Source organism: Lepus europaeus, chromosome Y (assembly GCF_033115175.1).
Source record: "Lepus europaeus isolate LE1 chromosome Y, mLepTim1.pri, whole genome shotgun sequence".
Lineage (NCBI taxonomy): Eukaryota > Metazoa > Chordata > Mammalia > Lagomorpha > Leporidae > Lepus > Lepus europaeus.
In genome coordinates, this window is record NC_084851.1 from 2879531 (window position 1) to 2885409 (window position 5879).

Genomic DNA, 5879 nt, shown 5'->3' on the forward strand with positions numbered 1-5879 from the left:
TGGAGGGGGCGGGGTCGTAGGCGGAAAGGCCGACTAGGACCAATGCCTGGGAAAAAAAATGACCAGTACAGCAATAGGTCCCATTATATAACCTTTCTCTGCTTACTGTTTTAAAACGCTTACTGGCAGGAAATATTATATGAAATTTTACGAAAAGTTCCTTTCATACCTGTTAGACTTGTATTCAGGCAAGAATGAGGGCAGCCAAAGTAAAGACCCGCTGCGAAGCCTGTGACGTAACTCAAGCGAGTTCGCGCAATCGGTTAACCCTTTCTTTTCTCTTTTCTTTTTTTTTCTTTCTTCTCTCTCCTTTCTCCTCCTCTCCTCTCTCCTCCTCTCCCTTCCCCTCTCTCCCCTTTTCTCTCCTCTCCTCTCCCTGTTGAGCCCACTGTCCTGGGAACACAAATAAGTTCCCTACCATTTCTGCCTCCCGCCCCCACTTCTAAAATCCTATTTATGTGACTAAAACTAGAGCGTCTCGCGGCTCAGTGGACGGAACAGGGGCACACAGCACGGAACCGCTGTCAGCCAATAGGCTACCTTCTGTACGCTCTACAGCGGTTTAGGACTCACTAAATCTTTTTCTTTTTTTATGCAATTTATTTATTGAAGGACTCACTAAATCTTAAGGCACAGCTTTTTAAGCGTCACAAACGTGTTCTCAGAATGCATCCATTAGAGGGCAGAAGCTACTTAGGTTTTTGAAAAGCGGACTCAAGGAAACCCACTTCATTAGAATACGGACAAACCGGTATTTTGATAAGAAAAAAAAACTGTGACCAATCATAACATCACACGTGGAGACTCCACTTAGTGGAGAAACTAAAACTACCGCTTTTGAAGGTAGCGCCCAAAGTGGGAGTCCCTGGTTTGGGCCAGCCCACTTCCAATCTAGCTTCTTGCTAACGCACACATAGAAGGTACCAAAATTCCAGGACTTGGGACTCTGTCACCACTGTAAGACCCAAGTGGAGTTTCAGCTTGTGGTTGAGGCTTACCCCATCCCGGCTGTAGTAGGCAATTCATAAACAAATCAATGGATGGCAATCACTGTTTACATTTATGATAAAATTAAAATTAGAGAAAGGAAACAGAATAGCATCTCTGAATGGCTAACGTCAGTAATTTTTATTTTCTCCAAGCATTCTTAGTACTTCAATGCTTTCCACTGCAAACATTAAAATGTAAGCACAAATAAATAATTGACAATTATGTCTGTGATCCTGTTCTCTGTACATAACAAACTCTACTTTATCTCCATAACTATCCATTGATGTATGCTTTCATTTACAGATGAATATTTCATTACAGATGAAATATTTAATACTAGAAGATTAATTTGACAAAGCCCCTGAGCTGGTAAGCATAATTTTTTAAAATTTGTTTATTTGAAAGCCAATGTTAATACAGAAGGAACTATAGACAGATCATGCATCATTTCTTCACTCCCCAGATGAGTGCAATGGTCAGGGTTGACTTAGGTTGAAACCAGGAAGCAAAAGCTAAGAGCTTCATCCAAGTCTCCCCTGCCAAATGCTTGGGCTATCTGCCCTTGCTTTTCCCTAGCCATTAGCAAGGAGCTCAAGCGAAAGTGGAGCAACTGGGACTTGATTGGGGGTGTGGAGGAGGAAGGGGATATGAGATGTTGTGATCAAATGCTAAAATGTCAACCCTATAGAAGAACTTAACAAGTCCTACACTGTTTTACTCTGTGCTTTAGTTTTATAATCAGTCTCATCAAGACTCCTACCTGTGTTTCCAAGGTAGCTGAACACCCTGAAATTATGCCCTAGTTTAAGCTGAAGCATGACCATACACATTCTTGTGTGAAACTATGGGCTTCGACCTTTATAAAATTATTCATTGTTATATTTGTTCCTACTTAGGTTTTCTAATGTAAAATACTTGTTTATCATACAGAAATTGTGAAATACAGTAAGTCCTTGTAGATTAGGATCAGATGCACTGGTGCTCTAATGTAAGAAGTATCTGAAAGATCACTGGTAAGAATTTAACTTTCGGGTCCAGTGCTGTGGTGTAGCAGCTAATGCCATTGCCTGCAGTGCCAGCATCCCATATGAGCACAAGTTATAGTCCCAGCTGCTCCACTTCCAAACCAGCTCTTTATCATGGCCTGGGAAAGCAATAGAAGACAGCCCAAGTGCTTGGGCTCCTGTGTCCTGGTGGGAGACGAGCAGGAAGCTCCTGGTTTCCAGCTTCCTCAGCACAGCTCCAGCCATTGTGGCCATTTGGGGAGTGAGCAGCAGATGGAAGACCCCTTTCTGCCTCTGTTCCTCTGTAGCTCTGTCTTTCAAATAAATAAATAAAACTTTAAAAAATTAATTTTGTGAAATGGGCCATTTGAGATTCAATGATTATTAAACACCCTTGTCTCTTCCAGTGTTTGGTTCTCCTTATTTGTTGAACTATTTTATTTAGTGTAGTGTTAACTTTATAATCATTAAGTAAACCAAAAATAGATTTTTGTAAAAACTAACAGTGGGAATGGGTCAGGGAGTGGGAAGAAGGCTTGGAACATGGGCAGGAGACAAGAAAGGATGGGGAATATCACTATATTATTGAACATGTATATATTAAATACATGAAATTATAATAACTTAAATAAAAAATTTTTTTCATTTACTAAACTTTTATTTAATGAATACAAATTTCCAAAGTACAGCTTATGGGTTACAATGGCTTCCCCCCTCCCATAACTTCCCTCCCACCTGCAATCCTCCCCTTTCCCACTCCCTCTCCCCTTTCATTCACATTAAGATTCATTTTCAATTCTCTTTATATACAGAAGTTCAGTTTAGTATATATTAGGTAATGATTTCAACAGTTTGCCCCCATATAGCAACACAAAGTGAAAAAAATACTGTTGGAGTACTAGTTATAGCATTAAATAACAGTGTACAGCACATTAAAGACAGAGATCCTACATAATATATTTTTTAAAAAATTAATTAATTTTCTATGCCATTTCCAATTTAACTCCAGGGTTTTTTTTTTTTTCATTTCCAATTCTCTTTATATACGGAAGATCGATTCAGTATATAATTAGTAAAGATCTCGTCAGTTTGTACCCACACAGAAACACAAAGTGTAAAAATACTGTTTCAGTACTAGTTATAGCATCACTGCACATTAGCCAACACGTTAAGGACAGATCCCACATGGGACGTAAGTACACAGTGACTCCTGTTGCTGACTTAACAATTTGACACTCTTGTTTAAGGTGTCAGTAATCTCCCTAGGCTCTAGTCATGAGTTGCCATGGCTATGGAAGCCTTTAGGGTTCGCTGACTTTGATCTTATTCCGATAGGGTCATAGTCAAAGTGGAAGTTCTCTCCTGCCTTCAGAGAAAGGTACCTCCTTCTTTGATGGCCCCGTTCAATAAATAAAATTTTTAAAAAAGAATTTAATTTTGGTCCAGAGAATAACTGCAAAGATCAGATTTAATCCTATTTCTCATTTTTAATCAGAATCCCAATACCTGAAAGTAGATATTTGTAAAATATAAGAATGGATACAGGAGGGAGGAGGAGGAGTAAGGGCGGGAGTGCAGGTGGAATGGAGGGTATGGAGGGAAGAATCATATGTTCCTAAATTTGTATATATGAAATGCAAGAAGTTTGTATTCCTTAATAAATATTTCCAGATAAAAAAGCTACAATAGTGGGCTTTTAAACATCAAATATTCATAAGTGGATACATCAACTAAACAGAAATCAACAAAGAAAAAAGAGAGTTAATTACCAAATGAACCTAACTGATAGCTGCCAAATTTATCATCCTCCATTAGAAGAACACATATTCTTTCCATCAGTGCATGGAATTTTCTCTAGGATAGACTATATGCTAATCCATAAAACATATTCCAGTGAATTAAAAAAATACTGAAGCCAGTGCCGCGGCTCACTAAGCTAATCCTCTGCCTGCAGCACCAGCAAACCAGGGTTCTAGTCCTGGTTGGGGCGCCAGATTCTGTCCTGGTCGCTCCTCTTCCAGTCCAGCTCTCTGCTATGGCCCGGGAAGGCAGTGGAGGATGGCCCAAGTCCTTGGGCCCTGCATCCACAGGGGAGACCAGAAGGAAGTACCTGGCTCCTGGCTTCAAATCAGCACGGTGCACCAGCCAGAGCATGCTGCCACAGCAGCCATTGGAGGGTGAACCAACGGAAAAAGGAAGACCTTTCTTTCTGTCTCTCTCTCACTGTCCACTCTGCCTATCAAAAAAAAAAATATTGACTTCTTATCATGCAAACTTTCTGGCCACAATGGAATTAAGCTGGAAATTAGTAACTGAGAATCTTTAGCAAATATGCAAAGACATGGAGACTGAACAATAGGTTCCTAAATGTACAATAGAATAATTCAAAGAGAAATAAAAAAGTTCCAGGAAACAAATGAAGATGACAGTACAACATATAAAAACTTACAGAACATACCAAAAACAGTGTTCAGAGCGAAATTTATAGCAATTGGTCCAAAATCAAGAATTTGGAAAGGCATCAAATAATTGAGCTATCAATACATCTCAAGAACTTAGAAAAACAGGAACAAACCAGGCCCAAATTTCACAGAAGGAAAATCTAAAATCAGAGAAAACATAAACACAATTTAACAAAAGAGTAAAAAAAAATCAGTAAAATAAAGAGCTGTGTTTTTGAAAAAAAAAATTGATACACCATTGGCACAACTTACCTAAAAAAGATCAAATTAATACAATTTGAGATGAAAAATAGATGTTAACATATAAAAGGGGTCATCAGAAATTAAAAAAAGAGCTATATCCCAAAAAGTTGAAAAATCTAGAAGTGCCTAAAATCCTATGTGGATTCCTGTGTATTTACAGACACATACATTCTACCAAAATTCAAATTGAAGACGTAGAAACCTAAACAAACAATAACAAAAATGGAGATTGAATCAGTGGCAAACACCCTTTCTTTATTTCTAAAGTACAACTTTTGGATTATAGCAGCTTTTGCCCCCATAACCTCCCTCCTACCCGCAACCATCCCATCTCCCACTCCCTCTCCCATCCCATTCTTCCTCCAGATTCATTTTCAATTATCTTTATACACAGAAGATTAACTTAGTATATACTAAGTAAAGATTTCAACAGTTTGCACCCACACAGACACATAAAGTGTAAAGTACTGTTTAAGGCCGGCGCCGTGGCTTAACAGGCTAATACTCCGCCTTGTGGCACCGGCACACCGGGTTCTAGTCCTGGTTAGGGTGCCGGATTCTATCCTGGTTGCCCCTCTTCCAGGCCAGCTCTCTGCTATGGCCCGGGAAGGCAGTGGAGGATGATCCAAGTGCTTGGGCCCTGCACCCGCATGGGAGACCAGGAGAAGCACCTGGCTGCTGGCTTCGGATCTGCACAATGAGCTGGCCGCAGTGGCCATTGGAGGGTGAACCAATGGCAAAAAGGAAGACCTTTCTCTCTGTCTCTCTCTCACTATCCACTCTGCCTGTTCAAAAAACAAACAAACAAACAAACACCAAAAAAGTACTGTTTGAGTACTAGTTATACCATTATTCGCATAGTACAGTACATTAAAGACAAAGATCCTACATGAGGAGTAAGTGCACAGTGACTCCTGTTGTTGACTTGACAATTTGACACTCTTATTTATGACATCAGTAATCACCTGAGGCTCTTGTCATGCGTTGCCAAGGCTATGGAAGCCTCGAGTTCGCCGACTCTGATCTTATTTAGACAAGGCCATACAAAGTGGAAGTTCTCTCCTCCCTTCAGAGAAAGGTACCTCCTTCTTTGATGACCCATTCTTTCCACTGGGATCTCACTCACGGAGATCTTTAATTTAATTTTTGTTTTTGTTTATGCTTTTTTGATTTTTTTTTG